The sequence below is a fragment of the Acipenser ruthenus genome, chromosome 10 (assembly GCF_902713425.1).
Source record: "Acipenser ruthenus chromosome 10, fAciRut3.2 maternal haplotype, whole genome shotgun sequence".
Lineage (NCBI taxonomy): Eukaryota > Metazoa > Chordata > Actinopteri > Acipenseriformes > Acipenseridae > Acipenser > Acipenser ruthenus.
This window is the reverse complement of record NC_081198.1, coordinates 20,552,607-20,573,508: the sequence shown is the minus strand read 5'-3', so window position 1 is coordinate 20,573,508 and position 20,902 is coordinate 20,552,607. Positions and strand designations below refer to the sequence as shown.

The 20,902-nt window shown below is 46.1% G+C and overlaps 4 non-coding genes and 7 pseudogenes across 4 annotated transcripts; all 11 read left to right on the top strand.

Annotated features, from left to right (window-relative positions):
• The first annotated feature begins 1,362 nt into the window (after positions 1-1,362).
• Positions 1,363-1,548, top strand: LOC131738468 (U2 spliceosomal RNA). Its single transcript, XR_009329982.1, has one exon. It is a non-coding gene; the product is annotated as a U2 spliceosomal RNA (small nuclear RNA).
• A 597-nt stretch (positions 1,549-2,145) lies between these two features.
• Positions 2,146-2,239, top strand: LOC131738585 (U2 spliceosomal RNA; annotated as a pseudogene).
• A 973-nt stretch (positions 2,240-3,212) lies between these two features.
• On the top strand, positions 3,213-3,333 carry LOC131738871 (U2 spliceosomal RNA; annotated as a pseudogene).
• Positions 3,334-3,562: 229 nt separating this feature from the next.
• LOC131738351 (U2 spliceosomal RNA) lies at positions 3,563-3,739 on the top strand (annotated as a pseudogene).
• A 587-nt stretch (positions 3,740-4,326) lies between these two features.
• Positions 4,327-4,517, top strand: LOC131738225 (U2 spliceosomal RNA). The gene has a single exon (XR_009329789.1). It is a non-coding gene; the product is annotated as a U2 spliceosomal RNA (small nuclear RNA).
• A 5,646-nt stretch (positions 4,518-10,163) lies between these two features.
• On the top strand, positions 10,164-10,370 carry LOC131738490 (U2 spliceosomal RNA; annotated as a pseudogene).
• A 588-nt stretch (positions 10,371-10,958) lies between these two features.
• Positions 10,959-11,149, top strand: LOC131738214 (U2 spliceosomal RNA). Its single transcript, XR_009329778.1, has one exon. It is a non-coding gene; the product is annotated as a U2 spliceosomal RNA (small nuclear RNA).
• Positions 11,150-11,742: 593 nt separating this feature from the next.
• On the top strand, positions 11,743-11,845 carry LOC131738542 (U2 spliceosomal RNA; annotated as a pseudogene).
• A 6,019-nt stretch (positions 11,846-17,864) lies between these two features.
• LOC131738868 (U2 spliceosomal RNA) lies at positions 17,865-17,997 on the top strand (annotated as a pseudogene).
• Positions 17,998-18,580: 583 nt separating this feature from the next.
• LOC131739218 (U2 spliceosomal RNA) lies at positions 18,581-18,771 on the top strand. Its single transcript, XR_009330385.1, has one exon. It is a non-coding gene; the product is annotated as a U2 spliceosomal RNA (small nuclear RNA).
• A 594-nt stretch (positions 18,772-19,365) lies between these two features.
• Positions 19,366-19,463, top strand: LOC131738587 (U2 spliceosomal RNA; annotated as a pseudogene).
• The last annotated feature ends 1,439 nt before the right edge of the window (positions 19,464-20,902 follow it).

Below are 20,902 nucleotides of genomic sequence, written 5' to 3'. Positions count from 1 at the left end.
TTGAAGATATTGAATAGGACTGTGTTTTGTTTCTTTTGGGGGTCAAAAAGTGAAAAAACTAAGAAGGAATGTTGTGGTTAAAAATGCCTTATTAGGAGGGAAACAGTTCCCGGATCTAAACTTGGTTTTAATTGCGAAGTATGTCGTTTTACATGTACACATGTATTTGTTTGGAAAATGTACAGCAGCTTTGTTTTTGAGATTCTATATGGGAGCAATGTTAAGATCCTTTAAAATGTATAATGTTCCTTTAACGGTGCCAACAGTTTGGGAAATGCCTTTTAACTTCTCATTGATAAAACATTTATTGTTAAGAACGAATTAAAGAATATAGGGAAAGAGTACTGGGAGGACTATAGGAAGGTGATCAGACTTGTTCAGAGCAAGGATACTATTTGTCCTGTCAGGTGGTACACCGCAGATCAGGTGGAAATGATTTGGATAGAGGTTGCCCATCCAAAGCTTTTAAATATACATAGGGATCTGGCCTGGCTGATAGTCCATGAGGCCTTGCCAGTCAGGCAAATGATGTATGGACGACAAATGGCGAAGTCCCCTAGATGCCCTCGTCAGGGTTGTGGGGCGGAAGAATCAGCTGAGCATCTGTTAGTTAATTGCAGCTTTGCACAACATGTTTGGACTGAGGCTGACTTTTTTGTGAAGGAATATTGTGAAGGAGAAACAGTAAATGAGTCCTTAATATTGTATGGGAAACATGATGTAAAGATGAATAAGGGCAAGTGGTATGTGTTGTGGGCAATACTGAACTCTTTTAAGGATGCGATATGGAGAGCAAGGAATGTACTGGTTTTTAGGAATGCCCAGCTCTCAAGTTCGGACTGTGTGAGGCTGGCACTGAGCATTCTAAAGGATTATGTGATCAAAGATTATCGGAAGTCTGGGAAGCAAGAAGCAGAACGCATGTGGAAGTTGGAAAAGTGGATCGGTGGGCAATGGGCTATTGGCATTGGTTAGTGGTCCTGAGCATTTTTAAGGGTTTTGGATGAGGCTTTTATTTAGAATGGGCAAAAGTTTATGCTCTGATCAATACGGAATCGCTACTGTTGTAACTTTTTTTTTTTGGTCAAGTGTACTGGTTTTAATACCTTTTGTGTGATTTGATCTGTATAGTGGAAGGTACTGCATGGAAAGTTACTTTTTGTGTGAAGATCATTTCTACCGGAGTGGTCTGACCGTATGCTAGATGGTTTGGTTTGTTTGGACTATAATGAATGTAAAATGAAAAGATGTTTGAAAGGAAGTGATGTTGTATTTAACCATATGGAATGGTTGGGTTTTGTGATGTTTTTGTAAATGGTTTTTATAACCATAAATGTGATATATTCATATTGCAGTGACTTAATAAATATTTATATATATAAAAAAAAAAAAAAATCTGTTCTTATCAGTTTAATATCTGATACGTCCCCTATCAGGGGACCATATATTAAATTGATTTTTGGAATCGGGAGATGGAACAGGGGCTTGCTCCGTCCACTCCACGCACCGGCCCGGTATTGCAGTACCTCCGGGAAAGGTGCACACCTTTCTCTAACGTTGGTCAAAGTCAGATCTGGATCTCTCCTGTGAGCATTTTGTCTACCCCTGCTGGAGGGAGAGTGCCAGTGTTGATGCAAGTTTTCCCGCCGTTTTACTTCTTTTTTTTTCTTTCTCTCTTTCTTTCTTTCTCTCTTTCTTTCTCTCTTTCTCTCTTTCTTTCTCTCTTTCTTTCTTGCTGTCTTTCTTTCTTTTATTCACATGTGGTGATGATGTAGACAGCAGCAGTTTGTTTCCTGGGAGCATGCAGCTAACCAGACAAGTGTGGTGGAACATGTCCCTATGCCAGGTCCTTCTTAGCCAGCCAGCCAGCCAGCCAGCGAGGCACAGTTGTAGTTACCCAAGGCACCTTGCACAGCATAGCAGCTTGGCATGACTATTTGTAAGACGCACTCCGCCAGTTTATGTTTTGTTTTTGGTGTTATGTGTGTGTTTTTGCTTTGTTTTCTCCTGCTTAAATTGCACATTTCCCCTCTGGAAGCAGCAGCCCGTTTTTTTGGGGTCTGCTTGTGCTTGAAATTTTGCACCCACCTTTGAATCCCCCTGTGCCGTCTGGGCTGGGGGGCCCCGGGCAAGGGCCAAGTCGCCATCGCTTCTCGGCCTTTTGGCTAAGATCAAGTGTAGTATCTGTTCTTATCAGTTTAATATCTGATACGATGTGGTTGGCAGTGTCTGGCTCTCTGTCTCTGTCTTCCTAAACAGGTTTGCTGACACGGCCAAGATGACCGCTGAGACTGTGCTCTATGGGCCTGCGGGAGGAATCACTACCAGCACAGCTAAGTGCGTTTGGCGTGTCATCAATGTTGTCAAGCAGATCCTGTGGGAAGGCCGTAACGTCTGTGTCTATCACAAGCAGGAGCTAGACACTATCACCACGACCAGAAGGGCACAAACTCTTATCAAGGACTTTGTAATTCTGGACAACCGGACCCTCGGGAAGGACAAGGCCTGCGCGGAGTGGAGGATCGCCGGACTTCAGGACGTGAAGATGGAATGAAGGAAAAAACTGGAACCGCTAGCTCCTAGGAGCGGGACTACGGGGCACCGCTAAGCCTTTTATTTATTTTGTCATGCCAGCATTCCGCCCTTTTTAGCTGGCATGACCGTTTTTGAACGGTGCCCTGGTTTTATGTAGTCTTTTTGTTTCAGTTTTATGGATTTTGATTTGATTTATTTTGAATGTTTTATTTGATTTTGTTTTGTTTTGTTTTATGTATCTAAAAGATTTTTAATGTTAACTATTAAAAGTTACATTTTAAGTGTTTTAAAATTTTAGAATTTTAACTCACTGTTTCACACACTGTCCCTTTTCCCCTGTCCCTGTTTTAGTAATATAGTTTTATGTTCACTTTTGAACCTTTTTAGAGAGCACTCCCCGGCCCTCACAAGCACTGGTTTTTTATAGATGGTTCTTTTTTTCCAGTCACTTTTAAAACAGCACAGGTTTTTTCATGTTGATTTTAATCTGTGTCTGTTTTAACCATGTACAAAGCACAATTGTCTTGGTGTTTTTAAATGTATTTTAAATGCTTTTAAAACAAAATGTATGTCTGTATGCATGAATGTCATCTTTAAAAGAAATGTAAAATGAATGAAAAAACGAATGGGTGTAAATGTAAAAAAAAAATGTAAAATCTCAATAAAAGAGTATTTTAATATCTGATACGTCCATATATTAAATTGATTTTTGGAATTGACAGATGGAACAGGGGCTTGCTCCGTCCACTCCACGCATCGGCCCGGTATTGCAGTACCTCCGGGAACGGTGCACACCTTTCTCTAACATTGGTCAAAGTCAGATCTGGATCTCTCCTGTGAGCATTTTGAACATTTTGTCTACCCCTGTGTGTTTTTGCTTTGTTTTCTCCTGCTTAAAATGCACATTTCCCCTCTGGAAGCAGCAGCCCGTTTTTTTGGGGTCTGCTTGTGCTTGAAATTTTGCACCCACCTTTGAATCCCCCTGTGCCGTCTGGGCTGGGGGGCCCCGGGCAAGGGCCAAGTCGCCATCGCTTCTCGGCCTTTTGGCTAAGATCAAGTGTAGTATCTGTTCTTATCAGTTTAATATCTGATACGTCCATATATTAAATTGATTTTTGGAATTGACAGATGGAACAGGGGCTTGCTCCGTCCACTCCACGCATCGGCCCGGTATTGCAGTACCTCCGGGAACGGTGCACACCTTTCTCTAACGTTGGTCAAAGTCAGATCTGGATCTCTCCTGTGAGCATTTTGTCTACCCCTGCTGGAGGGAGAGTGCCAGTGTTGATGCAAGTTTTCCCGCCGTTTTACTTCTTTTTTTCTTTCTCTCTTTCTTTCTCTCTTTCTCTCTTTCTCTCTTTCTTTCTCTCTTTCTTTCTTGCTTTCTTTCTTTCTTTTATTCACATGTGGTGATGATGTAGACAGCAGCAGTTTGTTTCCTGGGAGCATGCAGCTAACCAGACAAGAGTGGTGGAACATGTCCCTATGCCAGGTCCTTCTTAGCCAGCCAGCCAGCCAGCCAGCGAGGCACAGTTGTAGTTACCCAAGGCACCTTGCACAGCATAGCAGCTTGGCATGACTATTTGTAAGACGCACTCCTCCAGTTTATGTTTTGTTTTTGGTGTTATGTGTGTGTTTTTGCTTTGTTTTCTCCTGCTTAAATTGCACATTTCCCCTCTGGAAGCAGCAGCCCGTTTTTTGGGGGTCTGCTTGTGCTTGAAATTTTGCACCCACCTTTGAATCCCCCTGTGCCGTCCAGGCTGGGGGGCCCCGGGCAAGGGCCAAGTCGCCATCGCTTCTCGGCCTTTTGGCTAAGATCAAGTGTAGTATCTGTTCTTATCAGTTTAATATCTGATACGTCCCCTATCAGGGGACCATATATTAAATTGATTTTTGGAATCGGGAGATGGAACAGGGGCTTGCTCCGTCCACTCCACGCATCGGCCCGGTATTGCAGTACCTCCGGGAACGGTGCACACCTTTCTCTAACGTTGGTCAAAGTCAGATCTGGATCTCTCCTGTGAGCATTTTGTCTACCCCTGCTGGAGGGAGAGTTCCAGTGTTGATGCAAGTTTTCCCGCCATTTTACTTCTTTTTTTCTTTCTTTCTTTCTCTCTTTCTTTCTCTCTTTCTCTCTTTCTTTCTCTCTTTCTTTCTTGCTTTCTTTCTTTCTTTTATTCACATGTGGTGATGATGTAGACAGCAGCAGTTTGTTTCCTGGGAGCATGCAGCTAACCAGACAAGTGTGGTGGAACATGTCCCTATGCCAGGTCCTTCTTAGCCAGCCAGCCAGCCAGCCAGCCAGCGAGGCACAGTTGTAGTTACCCAAGGCACCTTGCACAGCATAGCAGCTTGGCATGACTATTTGAAAGACGCACTCCTCCAGTTTATGTTTTGTTTTTGGTGTTATGTGTGTGTTTTTGCTTTGTTTTCTCCTGCTTAAATTGCACATTTCCCCTCTGGAAGCAGCAGCCCGTTTTTTGGGGGTCTGCTTGTGCTTGGAATTTTGCACCCACCTTTGAATCCCCCTGTGCCGTCCGGGCTGGGGGGCCCCGGGCAAGGGCCAAGTCGCCATCGCTTCTCGGCCTCTTGGCTCAAATCCAATGTATGTGGCGTGACCGCAGCAGAGGATTGTGTGAAGAAGGAGAAGGCGATGGCGACGGCGGAAGATTCATCGGCCCAAGGGGTGCGATTGCTTAACACGGTGAGGTTTAACTTGAAGAAGAAAGATGGTGTGCTGCCGGTGCTGGGAAGGACGGATTTCGCAAAAAAGATCGTGCTGGAAAATCTTGGATGTTCTACTGCTGATATCTACTGCCTCCAGGATGTCACCTCTCGTGGGATTTTCGACGTGACATTTGCAACTGCAAGTACCTGCTCACTAGTATGGAAGCGATGTCTTGAAGGTAAAAACTCTGCTCCTTTGTTGGATTTTGTGATTGAGCCACTGTTTGTAAGGGAAATTAGACCCTTAACTGTTCACATGTACAACCCCTATGTACAAGATGCAGACATTGCCACCTTTTTGAAAAGGTTTTGTGATGTTTTAAGCCCCGGTTCCAAAATTAGAGACACACTGGGGATTTGGAACGCTAAGAGACAGTTCCGTGTAAGGCTACGGCCCTGCAGTACAGTGGAAGGAGGGGTGATACATCCACCAGCCTCTTTCTCAATTGGCGGGAACAGGGGGTATTTATACTATCCGGGTCAGCCGATAAGATGTCGGAAGTGCGGAAGGGAGGGGCACACCGCAGAGGCCTGTGTGGCTGATTTCTGCAGGAAATGCCAGACAGAGGGACACACAGCATCCGGATGTGTGGCTCCTGTGGAGTGTAATCTGTGTGGTTCTCGGGAGCATGTTTTTAAGAACTGTCCATCCAGGGTTCGCAGTTATGCGGAGGCTGCGCGTTCGGCTTCGGAGGTTCCAAAGGCTGCCTGTTCTGGTTTAGCTGTTCGGACTTCCATATCTAGAGAGGTGTCCGATGCTGTGGGCACTGCTCCGGTTGCTAGTCTGTCTACGGGTCCTGCTGCTGCTCCTCCTGCTGCTCCAGTGGCTGGCCCCGTTGCGGTTCCTGTTGCTTCTGCTGCTGCCGTGGTCCCTGTGGTTTCTGTTTCTGTTGCAGATTCTGCTGGCGTAGTGGCTGAGACTGGTCCTGTTGTGTCTGGTAAGGATGTTGATCTCAGCCAGGCTTCCCGTGTCCTTGCAGCTGCTGTTGCTGGAGCACCCCCGGGGGTTGCTGGTGACTGTAGTTCGTGGGGTGAGATCATGGAGACCCAGGAGTCAACGGTGATGTATTCTTCAGTGCTTCGTGATCCCAGAGTGAAGAGTAGGAGGAAGGAGATAGTCTCGGAGGATGAACAGCCTACAAAAATCAGCAGATCTGATTCCAGAGTGTCAGTTTCTGCTGATGTTGTTGGTAATGTGGATATCTCAGACTTTACGGAGTCCTCAGGCTCTGGGGGGGTGCCAGGAAGTTCTCAGGTTTTTGAGTCCTTCGGGACTTCTGACTCTTCAGTTGGCTCGGGTGGAGGTGCCAGTCCAGGTCTTGACATTGATGCCTTCTCCCCTGCCTCCGTGGACTCGGAAGACATGTGTTTCGGGAATGTAGAGGTTTTCTGTAGCATCACCGGTATGCCTAAAGATGGCCCGGGTAGGCCAGACTCTTAATATTTTGTGTTTTTGTGGTGTTGTTTGTTTTTTTTCCCTTTTTAATGATCAGCCTACAGTATATGTCCATTAATGTTCGCAGTGTAAAAAGCACTGTTAGGTTGGTCTCTGTTCTTTCTTTTTTGGCTTCTCAGAATTGTGATGTCTTTTTTTTACAGGAGTGTTCCATTCCTCATGGGGCTCGGAATCTGTCTAAGTGGTGGTCTTATGGGCCTTCCATCTGGTCTGGGGGGAATGATTGTAAATCCTCGGGGGTGGCAGTTCTTTTTAAGGGGAAAGATTTCAACATTCTGGAAAGGAAAGAAGTGGTACCTGGCCGTCTATTATTAGTTGATATTCTGTACAAGGATTTCCCTTCCAGGCTAATTAATGTATATGCATCCCCCTGTAAAAATGAAAGATATGATTTATTTCAGTTGGTTCCTCCCTATTTGGTGGTTTCTAAGCCTGTTATTCTGGTGGGGGATTTTAATTGTGTAATTGATTCAGATGGTAGATCTGGTTCATCTAGTGTTAAACTGGATAAATCATCCCTTTTTTTAAGTGACATGGTGAAGTCTGCTAGATTGGTGGATGTGGGCAAACAGGCTGGGATGTTTACTTGGGCCCGAGCAGACGGGTCTTCAGCATCACGTATTGATTTCTTTTTTGTTTCTCCTGTGTTTAAGGTTCAGAGCTGTTCTACTTTACCAGTTTTCTTTTCAGATCACAAAGCTTTATTTTTTACAGCTGATATTTCCTCCTCCTGTTCTTTCGGGCTTGGGGTCTGGAAGTTAAACGTGGAACTCTTGACTGAGAGCAATGTTAAAGAACTAAAGGAGTATCTTGTAAATTGGAGGTCACTTAAATGCTGTTTTGAATGTCTGGGGGATTGGTGGGAACACGTGAAGATGAAAATTAAGAGTTTTTTTATTAAAAAAAGTAAACAGTTAAATAAATTAAAAAAGAGAGGCTTTGTTAAAATTCAAGCCCGGTTACAATCTTTGTTTGTTTTGTTGGAGTCTGGTTGGGAGGTGAGGGAAGAAATAGAGGGTGCCAAGGCTGAGTTAAAGAAGTTTTTTCAAGAAGAGGCCAAAAAGATAATGTTTAGATCTAAGGTCGAAATACTAGAAAAAGATGAAATTTGTAGCAGATTTTTCTTTAAAAAGGTCCATGCAAATGTGTCTAGTGTTTCTGAGGTGTATGACTCCCAACAGAATGTGATGAAATCTAAGACCGATATTCTAAATGTTATTGGGGATTTTTATTCATCTTTGTATTCTGAGAAAACATCTAATCCAGAGTTATGTGAGTTGTTTTTTTCCAAGATTCCCAACACCTTGGAGGAGGATTCTAAAACTTTTTTGGGCAGGCCACTTTCTCTGTCAGAGTTGGGGGAGGCGATTAAGTCCTGTAAAAAGAATAAGACCCCTGGTGGTGATGGGCTGCCAGTGGAGCTGTACTTGGCTCTGTGGGAGGTAATTGGGCCCGATCTTTTAGAAGTTTATAATGGAATTTTGGATAATGGGAAAATGCCGGCTTCACTTCGAGAAGGTGTGATTACGTTGATTTATAAAAAGAAAGGGGATAGATTAGACATAAAAAATTGGCGTCCAATCACTTTGTTATGCGTCGATTATAAGCTTTTAGCAAAGGTAATGGCTAATAGATTAAAAACGGTAATTGCTGAAGTGATGGATCCAGACCAGACGTGTGGTATCCCTGGTCGTAAAATTTCAGATACTCTTTGTCTGGTCAGGGATGCTATTAGTTATTTACAGGACCGTAAGGTAGAATCTGTTTTGGTCTCTTTGGACCAGGAGAAAGCTTATGATCGTGTATCGCATGCATTTATGTTTAAAGTCTTAGAACGTTTAGGCTTTGGTGAGCAGTTCTGTAAGTGGGTGAAGTTATTATATAATGATCTTTTTAGCTCTGTGTTGGTAAACGGGTGGAAAACAGACCCTTTTTTAGTTAAATCGGGAGTTCGACAGGGGTGTCCTTTGTCCCCCTTATTGTTTGTGTGCTGTATTGAGATGTTTGCAGGGTTTATAAGGGCTGATAAATGTATTCAAGGCATTGTGATTCCAGGAAGCGGGGGGACTCAGCTTAAATGCGTCCTTTATATGGATGATGTGTCTGTATTTTGTAGAGATCAGCCTTCAATAGATAAGTTAATCCAGGTGTGTGATTGGTTTGGTCAAGCTTCTGGGGCAAGGATTAATTTTGAGAAAAGTGAAGCTATGTTTTTTGGGTTGTGGTCTAGTGGTATTTCAATACCCTTTTCTGTGAAAACAGACTTTATAAAAATTTTGGGGATCTGGTTTGGGGGTGAAGGGGCTATTTTAAAATCATGGGAGGAGAGGTTGTCAAAGGTCAATCAAAAGTTTGGTTTGTGGCAGCAAAGGGTATTGACCTTAGAAGGTAAAGCTCTAGTGCTCAGGAATGAGATTTTACCTGTTTTATTGTATGTTGCACAAGTGTGGCCCTTGCTATATGCCTGTATTAGGGCCATTAATAAGGCAGTGTTTCATTTTATTTGGGGGTCTAAAATGGATAGGCTCAGTCGGGCTATTATGTTTAAGCCTGCAAAGAATGGGGGTAAAAATGTTCCGGACTGTGTATCCATCCTTATGAGCACTTTTGTATGTAATGTTTTGCAGATTTGTTTGCTCCCACGTTACAAGTCTTCTAAATGTTTCTTCTTTCTGAGGTTTTATATGTATGCTTCTTTGAGAAAGTTTGGCTGGGTTTCTTTGTCATTATCATTACCACACAGTTGGTCGGTTCCTTTTTATTTAAATACAGTTTTAAAGTTTGTCTACAAAAACAAGCTGGAGTCTTTATCATTGGAAGATTGGAAACCCCGGATCGTCACTTCTAAGATTAATGGGTATGATGAAGTAGTTCCGATAGGAGTGTTCATGGAGCAGACAGTAGTAAAAATTTGGGAGAATGTGTCTGCTAAAGTTTTGATTAACAGACAGAAAGACATAGCATGGATGTCAGTGCACAGATGTTTGCCTGTTAGAGCTTTTTTTCATGCACGAGGTCTCACTCCTGTAAATGTGTGTCCCCGACAGGAATGTAAATGTGAAGAAACTGTGTTTCATTTATTTATTGAATGTTTTTTTTCTAAACAGGTGCTGTTTAGTGTACAGTGTTTATTTGAAAAGTTTTTACCAAAAGAAGTTTTAACAAGTGATTTCCTTCTTTATGGTATTCTTCAGCAGCCTTATGATGAAATGAATAGAATGTGTGCTTGGATAATAGCTTGCTGTTTGAAAGATGTATTGTGGACTGCTCGCAATGTATTGATAATGAAAAGGAAACGCCTGTCTGTATGTTCATGTAAGAAATTAATAATGTCTTTGTTAAAGGACTATCTGTTAAAAGATGAAAGGAAGTGTGGGTTAGATTTTGTTAAAAAGAAATGGAGAGCAGTTCTTGAATTGTAACGTACAGTGTGTTTTTTTCCTGTATTGTGTTTGTGTTGTATTAAAGGAATAAAAAAAAAAAAAAAAAAAAAAAAAAATCTGTTCTTATCAGTTTAATATCTGATACGTCCCCTATCAGGGGACCATATATTAAATTGATTTTTGGAATCGGGAGATGGAACAGGGGCTTGCTCCGTCCACTCCACGCATCGGCCCGGTATTGCAGTACCTCCGGGAACGGTGCACACCTTTCTCTAACGTTGGTCAAAGTCAGATCTGGATCTCTCCTGTGAGCATTTTGTCTACCCCTGCTGGAGGGAGAGTGCCAGTGTTGATGCAAGTTTTCCCGCCGTTTTACTTCTTTTTTTTTTCTTTCTTTCTTTCTTTCTCTCTTTCTTTCTTTCTCTCTTTCTTTCTCTTTCTTTCTTGCTTTCTTTCTTTCTTTTATTCACATGTGGTGATGATGTAGACAGCAGCAGTTTGTTTCCTGGGAGCATGCAGCTAACCAGACAAGTGTGGTGGAACATGTCCCTATGCCAGGACCTTCTTAGCAAGCCAGCCAGCCAGCGAGGCACAGTTTTAGTTACCAAGGCACCTTGCACAGCATAGCAGCTTGGCATGACTATTTGTAAGACGCACTCCGCCAGTTTATGTTTTGTTTTTGGTGTTATGTGTGTGTTTTTGCTTTGTTTTGTTTTCTCCTGCTTAAATTGCACATTTCCCCTCTGGAAGCAGCAGCCCGTTTTTTGGGGGTCTGCTTGTGCTTGGAATTTTGCACCCACCTTTGAATCCCCCTGTGCCGTCCGGACTGGGGGGCCCCGGGCAAGGGCCAAGTCGCCATCGCTTCTCGGCCTTTTGGCTAAGATCAAGTGTAGTATCTGTTCTTATCAGTTTAATATCTGATACGTCCCCTATCAGGGGACCATATATTAAATTGATTTTTGGAATCGGGAGATGGAACAGGGGCTTGCTCCGTCCACTCCACGCATCGGCCCGGTATTGCAGTACCTCCGGGAACGGTGCACACCTTTCTCTAACGTTGGTCAAAGTCAGATCTGGATCTCTCCTGTGAGCATTTTGTCTACCCCTGCTGGAGGGAGAGTGCCAGTGTTGATGCAAGTTTTCCCGCCGTTTTACTTCTTTTTTTTCTTTCTTTCTTTCTTTCTCTCTTTCTTTCTCTCTTTCTCTCTTTCTTTCTCTCTTTCTTTCTTGCTGTCTTTCTTTCTTTTATTCACATGTGGTGATGATGTAGACAGCAGCAGGTTGTTTCCTGGGAGCATGCAGCTAACCAGACAAGTGTGGTGGAACATGTCCCTATGCCAGGACCTTCTTAGCAAGCCAGCCAGCCAGCGAGGCACAGTTGTAGTTACCCAAGGCACCTTGCACAGCATAGCAGCTTGGCATGACTATTTGTAAGACGCACTCCGCCAGTTTATGTTTTGTTTTTGGTGTTATGTGTGTGTTTTTGCTTTGTTTTGTTTTCTCCTGCTTAAATTGCACATTTCCCCTCTGGAAGCAGCAGCCCGTTTTTTTGGGGTCTGCTTGTGGTTGAAATTTTGCACCCACCTTTGAATCCCCCTGTGCCGTCCGGGCTGGGGGGCCCCGGGCAAGGGCCAAGTCGCCATCGCTTCTCGGCCTTTTGGCTAAGATCAAGTGTAGTATCTGTTCTTATCAGTTTAATATCTGATACGTCCCCTATCAGGGGACCCAGCAGCGGCCCCCCCCTGAGTAGGGCCCTCTCAGCGCCAGCACTCCCCCTCGGCTCTCGTTATGACGCCATAAGGATTGAGTCCGTGGGGGAGGAAAGCGAAAGCGACAGTGAAAGTGAGAGTGAGAAGGAGGGGAAGGGAGTGAAGAACCAGCAGAGGGTGGGGAAAAGAAAGGGTAGAGACGAGGGGGGGAAAAGAAAGAAGATCAGGATCAAAGACAGCAAGTTGCAGGTGGCCCCCATAGATCCAAAACCAGCTAATGTCCACACAAAGTCCCCAGTCTTGCCCTCGCAGGCAGAGACGGAGGCGAGTGGGACGGCTACACTGCCGCCTAGTGGGCAGGTAGCAGCCAGCCAGGGCATCCCCAGCCAGCCTTCCCAGTCGTTGGCACAAACCCTAGCACACCTCGCAGAAGAGGTGTTCACTAATGCACCGAGGGAGAGGTCGGGGTCAACACCTTCCCTGACCAGCAGTACCTCGGTAGCAATGACCCTCTTCAAGCGAAGGGCCTCCCTTCAAAGCACCCCCTCCCTTGTATGGGCAAAACCAGGGGCCCCCTAGAGGTCCTCCTAGATACAGCACTGGAGGACATGGGAATACCCCTGGACGCGGTAAGCCAGAAGTCTGCTAACAGCTCCAACTCAACAGACGGTAACAGCCAAAGAATGCTGTCTGTCATAACCCCCCCCAGGACAAAGCTGACCCACACGTTCCGAGGGGCCCTGAGCAAGTTCCACCAGACTTACCTTGTGGGGAGTTGAATAGCCCCAACAACTCCACGTACTGTGCATATAAAGACGGTGCCTTCTTGGACGAGGCAGCAGTGAGTACCTTCTCAGGGGTGATGGGAGTTGCAAATAAGCCCAAGCCCCCTCGAAGCAAGCGTAGAGCTAAGAGTAGGAAGAGTGTCCCGACCTCCCAATCATAGTCGCTATGGGGTGGACGCAGCGACTCCTTTTCTTGTTAGCTACCCTGATGGCCCTGATATGTGTGTCTGTTAATGTCAGGAGCATCAGGGAGACACAAAAAAGATTTGATGTACTAAACTATCTAGCTAACTTGAAAGCAGATCTCATCTTTCTGCAGGAGTGTGGTATTTCGTCGAGCCCTGATTATAGGGACCTGAAGGAGAGTTGGACCCTGGGGGACTCCTTCTGGTCGGGCTCCAACATAGCCAGAGCCGACGGAGTAGGTATCCTGTTTAAAAACCCATTTATTACCTCCCGCAGCAGCAGGGAGGTAGAACCTGGTAGAATTCTGAGCGTGGATGTGACATACAACAACACTCCCCTCAGACTGGTCAATGTCTACGCACCCACTAACCAAAACGAAAGAGTTCAATTTTTTCCACAGCTGCGTCCACTCCTGCTGGGGAACGTACCCGTCATCGTGTCAGGTGACTTCAATTGTGCTCTGAGGGACGTAGACCGGAGCAGGCCACGCAACGACCGCTCTAGTAGAGTTTTGTCCTCCGTAATATTTGATTTCTCACTGTGTGATGCAGATAAGGACCTGGTGCCTCCCTTTACCTGGGTGAGCTCATCTGGGACCTCCTTCTCCTGTATAGATCTCGTCCTGCATACCAGCTCCCTTACGAAGACGGCAGTAGACACCCAGGCCGTCTTCTTCTCTGACCATAGGCTCCTGCAGGTAACATTGCAGGTCCCTCAGACCTCCCAGATGGGGTCAGGGGTTTGGAAATTAAACACTTCCTTACTCGATGACCCCTCCATAGCTGCAGCCTATAAGAGCAGGCTTGTTGAGTGGACCACTTTGCGTGACCTATTCAACTCCCCTATAGAGTGGTGGGAGATGGTCAAAATGAGAACTAAGGGTTATTTCATAGCAGCAGGCAAGAGGAAAGCAAAAGAAAGGAGGGCCAAATATAAACACCTGAATGCTGCCCTCCAGCGTCTGAGCCTGCTTCAGCTTCGGGGGTTCCCTGTAAGCGACGAGATAGCCCAGACCAAGCTAAATCTTTCAGTGCTTTGTAGGGAGGAACAACGAAAGGTCATGCACAATGCAAAAGTGCAAAAAATGGAGGAAGACGAAAAGTGTACTCGCTTCTTCTTCCAGAAAACGAGGGAGAAGCGGCACTTGATGTCCTCCATGCTCGACAGCAGGGGGAGGATAGTAGAGGATAGTGAGGGAGTGAAAAAAGTGGTAGAGAACTTCTATAGGGACCTGTATAACATCAAAGCTACAGATGACACCCTGATAGAGTGGTTCCTGAGCCAGTTGGAGCCTGACTCAGTGCGGGACGAGGAGGAGGAGGAGAAGGACCCAGAACTCACGCTGGAGGAGCTCACCCAGGCGGTTAAGACCATGAACACCGGTAAGACGCCAGGTCCAGATGGCATCCCGGGTGAGTATTACCATCTTTTTTGGGACACGCTAAAAGTCCATTTAGCGGAGGTCTACAGAGCGGTCTACAGGGAGAAGCGGTTGGGCCCTTCTATGCGGGAGAGTGTAATTACTCTCCTTCATAAGAAAGGGGAAGTTAAAGATCTACGGAATTGGCGCCCAATCAGCCTCCTTTGCGTGGATTACAAGATACTAGCCAAAGCTCTGATGCTCCGGCTACAAGTACACCTCCCTTTGGTCATTGGCCCCGACCAGGCTTGTGGCGTCCCAGGGAGGTCCATCACGGATATTTTAATGTTAACAAGGGACATTCTGGCTTATTCTAGAGAACGGAACCATCCCCTCTGCCTGTTCAACCTTGACCAGGAGAAGGCGTTCGATAGGGTAAGCCATGAATATATGTACAAAGTGATGGACCAGATGAAATTCGCTCCTGGACTTAGGGAGTGGGTTAAAACCATATATACAAACATTAGTACCCGAGTCTTGGTGAACAGGCACAGGCACTAAGGGTTATTTCATAGCAGCAGGCAAGAGGAAAGCAAAAGAAAGGAGGGCCAAATATAAACACCTGAATGCTGCCCTCCAGCGTCTGAGCCTGCTTCAGCTTCGGGGGTTCCCTGTAAGCGACGAGATAGCCCAGACCAAGCTAGATCTTTCAGTGCTTTGTAGGGAGGAACAACGAAAGGTCATGCACAATGCAAAAGTGCAAAAAATGGAGGAAGACGAAAAGTGTACTCGCTTCTTCTTCCAGAAAACGAGGGAGAAGCGGCACTTGATGTCCTCCATGCTCGACAGCAGGGGGAGGATAGTAGAGGATAGTGAGGGAGTGAAAAAAGGGTAGAGAACTTCTATAGGGACCTGTATAACATCAAAGCTACAGATGACACCCTGATAGAGTGGTTCCTGAGCCAGTTGGAGCCTGACTCAGTGCGGGACGAGGAGGAGGAGGAGAAGGACCCAGAACTCACGCTGGAGGAGCTCACCCAGGCGGTTAAGACCATGAACACCGGTAAGACGCCAGGTCCAGATGGCATCCCGGGTGAGTATTACCATCTTTTTTGGGACACGCTAAAAGTCCATTTAGCGGAGGTCTACAGAGCGGTCTACAGGGAGAAGCGGTTGGGCCCTTCTATGCGGGAGAGTGTAATTACTCTCCTTCATAAGAAAGGGGAAGTTAAAGATCTACGGAATTGGCGCCCAATCAGCCTCCTTTGCGTGGATTACAAGATACTAGCCAAAGCTCTGATGCTCCGGCTACAAGTACACCTCCCTTTGGTCATTGGCCCCGACCAGGCTTGTGGCGTCCCAGGGAGGTCCATCACGGATATTTTAATGTTAACAAGGGACATTCTGGCTTATTCTAGAGAACGGAACCATCCCCTCTGCCTGTTCAACCTTGACCAGGAGAAGGCGTTCGATAGGGTAAGCCATGAATATATGTACAAAGTGATGGACCAGATGAAATTCGCTCCTGGACTTAGGGAGTGGGTTAAAACCATATATACAAACATTAGTACCCGAGTCTTGGTGAACAGGCACCTGACTGGTAAAATATCTATCCAGTCAGGGGTCAGACAGGGTTGCCCACTATCCCCACTGCTATATGTCGTGTGCATTGAACCCCTCCTGCAGGCAATTCGTAGGGATACCAATATAACTGGTTTCCAGCTGCCTGGATCCAACGGGGTCCAGGTCAAAACAACAGCATATATGGACGATGTGTCACTCATTTGCACCAACACATCGTCGGTACCTCGGATTAGTAATATCCTTGAGAAGTACTGCACGGCGACCGGGGCAGTGATTAATAAGTCCAAGAGCGAAGTCTACGTGTCTAAAAATTGGCAGGTAGATAGGGAACTGTCGGACATGTACCCTGTCAAAAAGGACAAAATCAAGATTCTGGGCCTCATTTTCGAGAACAATAGCTCGGGGGCCCAGAGCTGGACGGCGGCCATTAACCAGGTCCGTAAAAAGATTGGCGGATGGAGCACAAGATCCTTAACAATGACGGGTAGAGTATTAATAACCAAGTCTATACTGTTCCCCATCCTCTCTTATGTAGGAAAAATCTTTCCCCCAGACAGGACCACCAAAAAAGTGGTGGACCGCATTATCCACCGCTTTATCTGGGGCAGCAAGATGGAGAGGGTAAAGCGAGCCACCCTGAGTAAAGCCGACAAGAAGGGAGGTAAGGGGGTCCCGGACGTTGTGCAGCTCACCCGAGTGCAGGGGCTCACGCAAACTATCAAGAACATCCAGGCCCTGGACAGGAAGGTATGTTACATGAATCGTTTCTATTTTGCCACCTGTCTCAGGGCCTTGGGCCTCTGCACTATTGATAACACCGTGCCGTACTCCTGGGACCCCCCATTGTATTATAGAACCTTAAGGGACACTATATATAAATTGGGCTTAGATAAAGCAAAATTGGCCTCCTGGGAATACAAGGCTGTAACTAAATATCTTGCCGGTTCCCAGGAAATTGAAAAAGTAGCTACTTTCTCCCTCACCCAAAGCCAAAAAATCTGGGAGAATGTGTCTCACAGCTGCCTCAGTAATGTCCAGAAGGATATAGCATGGAACACCGTCCACAGTGCACTCCCCACTCGAGCGTTCATGTTCAGGAGGGGACTAGCCCAAGTAGAAACATGCCCCTATGCAAAGTGCCGCAAGAGAGAAACACCAGCCCATATCTTCTGGGAGTGTGATGTGGCTGGCAGTGTCTGGCTCTCTGTCTCTGTCTTCCTAAACAGGTTTGCTGACACGGCCAAGATGACCGCTGAGACTGTGCTCTATGGGCCTGCGGGAGGAATCACTACCAGCACAGCTAAGTGCGTTTGGCGTGTCATCAATGTTGTCAAGCAGATCCTGTGGGAAGGCCGTAACGTCTGTGTCTATCACAAGCAGGAGCTAGACACTATCACCACGACCAGAAGGGCACAAACTCTTATCAAGGACTTTGTAATTCTGGACATCCGGACCCTCGGGAAGGACAAGGCCTGCGCGGAGTGGAGGATCGCCGGACTTCAGGACGTGAAGATGGAATAAAGGAAAAAACTGGAACCGCTAGCTCCTAGGAGCGGGACTACGGGGCACCGCTAAGCCTTTTATTTATTTTGTCATGCCAGCATTCCGCCCTTTTTAGCTGGCATGACCGTTTTTCAACGGTGCCCTGGTTTTATGTAGTCTTTTTGTTTCAGTTTTATGGACCTTTGATTTAATTTGAATGTTTTATTTGATTTTGTTTTGTTTTGTTTTATGTATCTTTAAGATTTTTAATGTAAACTATTAAAAGTTACATTTTAAGTGTTTTAAAATTTTAGAATTTTAACTCACTGTTTATACACTGTCCCTTTTCCCCTGTCCCTGTTTTAGATCTAGGTTTATGTTCACTTTTTTAGAGAGCACTCCCCGGCCCTCACAAGCACTGGTTTTTTATAGATGGTTCTTTTTTTCCAGTCACTTTTAAAACAGCACAGGTTTTTTTCATGTTGATTTTAATCTGTGTCTGTTTTAACCATGTACAAAGCACAATTGTCTTGGTGTTTTTAAATGTATTTTAAATGCTTTTAAAACAAAATGTATGTCTGTATGCATGAATGTCATCTTTAAAAGAAATGTAAAATGAATGAAAAAACGAATGGGTGTAAATGTAAAAAATGTAAAATCTCAATAAAAGAGTATCAGGGGACCATATATTAAATTGATTTTTGGAATCGGGAGATGGAACAGGGGCTTTCTCCGTCCACTCCACGCATCGGCCCGGTATTGCAGTACCTCCGGGAACGGTGCACACCTTTCTCTAACGTTGGTCAAAGTCAGATCTGGATCTCTCCTGTGAGCATTTTGTCTACCCCTGCTGGAGGGAGAGTGCCAGTGTTGATGCAAGTTTTCCCGCCGTTTTACTTCTTTTTTTTTTCTTTCTCTCTTTCTTTCTCTCTTTCTCTCTTTCTTTCTCTCTTTCTTTCTTGCTGTCTTTCTTTCTTTTATTCACATGTGGTGATGATGTAGACAGCAGCAGGTTGTTTCCTGGGAGCATGCAGCTAACCAGACAAGTGTGGTGGAACATGTCCCTATGCCAGGACCTTCTTAGCAAGCCAGCCAGCCAGCGAGGCACAGTTGTAGTTACCCAAGGCACCTTGCACAGCATAGCAGCTTGGCATGACTATTTGTAAGACGCACTCCGCCAGTTTATGTTTTGTTTTTGGTGTTATGTGTGTGTTTTTGCTTTGTTTTGTTTTCTCCTGCTTAAATTGCACATTTCCCCTCTGGAAGCAGCAGCCCGTTTTTTGGGGGTCTGCTTGTGCTTGGAATTTTGCACCCACCTTTGAATCCCCCTGTGCCGTCCGGGCTGGGGGGCCCCGGGCAAGGGCCAAGTCGCCATCGCTTCTCGGCCTTTTGGCTAAGATCAAGTGTAGTATCTGTTCTTATCAGTTTAATATCTGATATGTCCCCTATCAGGGGACCATATATTAAATTGATTTTTGGAATCGGGAGATGGAACAGGGGCTTGCTCCGTCCACTCCACGCATCGGCCCGGTATTGCAGTACCTCCGGGAACGATGCACACCTTTCTCTAACGTTGGTCAAAGTCAGATCTGGATCTCTCCTGTGAGCATTTTGTCTACCCCTGCTGGAGGGAGAGTGCCAGTGTTGATGCAAGTTTTCCCGCCGTTTTACTTCTTTTTTTTTCTTACTCTCTTTCTTTCTTTCTCTCTTTCTTTCTCTCTTTCTCTCTTTCTTTCTCTCTTTCTTGCTGTCTTTCTTTCTTTTATTCACATGTGGTGATGATGTAGACAGCAGCAGGTTGTTTCCTGGGAGCATGCAGCTAACCAGACAAGTGTGGTGGAACATGTCCCTATGCCAGGACCTTCTTAGCAAGCCAGCCAGCCAGCGAGGCACAGTTGTAGTTACCCAAGGCACCTTGCACAGCATAGCAGCTTGGCATGACTATTTGTAAGACGCACTCCGCCAGTTTATGTTTTGTTTTTGGTGTTATGTGTGTGTTTTTGCTTTGTTTTGTTTTCTCCTGCTTAAATTGCACATTTCCCCTCTGGAAGCAGCAGCCCGTTTTTTGGGGGTCTGCTTGTGCTTGGAATTTTGCACCCACCTTTGAATCCCCCTGTGCCGTCCGGGCTGGGGGGCCCCGGGCAAGGGCCAAGTCGCCATCGCTTCTCGGCCTTTTGGCTAAGATCAAGTGTAGTATCTGTTCTTATCAGTTTAATATCTGACACTCTGGCTTCTCTTCAGTTCGAATAAATCTTTCTAAGACTAAGGCTTAGAGGGTAGTGGCATTGCCCGCTCCCTCCGAGGGTCTGTGAGAGGTTTGTTCGGGTGAGGAGGAACAGAATTTTTTTTTATTTTTGACTGGCTTTCTTCAGCTCGGCAACTTTTTGGAAGACTAATGCTCAGTCTGGTTTTGGCTTGCCCAATCCAGGCCGAGGGTCTTTCAAGATTTTGTTGACTGTTGAGAGCAGTTTTTTCTTTTTCAGGCGGTTCCGGCTTTTCCAGACGTTCCTGGAGTTAGAGAGAAGGAGGACCTACCATCCAGACGACCTTTGAGGACCCTTTGATGACCTAGACGACCTCATCCCCAGCCTTTGATTGTAATCGAGATCCAGACCGAGAGAGCAGCAGGCGCCCAGCAGAGGGCGCCATCTGGGAGGAGCAGAGGGCGGCCCCGGACCCCGAGGAGGCGTCACAGCCACGATTCTTCCTACGTGGTCTCGGTGCCAAGCAGCGCCCCCTACTCCGCCAGGGAAGGACACCGTTCACCTGGGGAGGGGGTCCCTCTTGCGAGGCGACCATCTCCTCAGGGACTAAAGTAATAGTTCCTTCAACTGCCCAGATTTGCTGCTTACGTTGTCTCTTTTTCGTAGAGAGAGACAACCCGGACGTCCAGAGGCTTCTCCCACCCCAATCGGAGGAGCCAGCTGAAGGATGGCGTTCCGGCCAACCGAGGAGACCAGGAGGCACAATGCGGTGCGCTTCACAAGGACCCAGCAAGAGGAAACGGAACCAGGACTGACGAGACTGGAGTTCAGCCGGACCATTCTTCAGAGGGGTATGGGTTTTTCCCCTTCTGACTTGAATTGTTTGGTGAAATTGCCAGGGCTTAAGGAAGTGTTTGAGGTCAGTTTTAGGAACCCCCAAAAGTTACAAGAAATGTGGTCCTTTTGGGGGGAGAATAAATATCTCGCTCCATACAAAGAATTTTGTGTGGATGCTCTGACAGACAGAGAAATGAAAGTTGTTACTGTCCAATTTTTCAATGAGGCTGTTAGCGACTATGATATTACAACATGGCTTAACCGCTATGGGAGGGTGTCATCAGAAGGGAGGAAAATTACAGACGAAGATGGGGTTTGGACAGGAGCCAGAAAGTGGCTGGTACGCCTTAATGTTGATCCATCGGGCATTGGAGGCGTCCGCCACATTCCAAACTCCATAGTGTTAGGGCCCAACAGAGGGCTGGTATTCTATAATGGGATGCCAAAACTCTGCAGGAAATGTGGGGAATTAGGACACCTGGCGGCCGCATGTACTGTAGTCAAGTGCAGGAACTGCGGCGCCCCCCACGAGACCAGCCACTGCAGAGAAGAGAGGCAGTGCAATTTGTGTGGAAAGAAGGGGCACCTGTTTAAGGACTGCCCCTCTTCCTATGCCAACATGGCCAGAGCCAGCAAGGCAAATACGAACAAGCC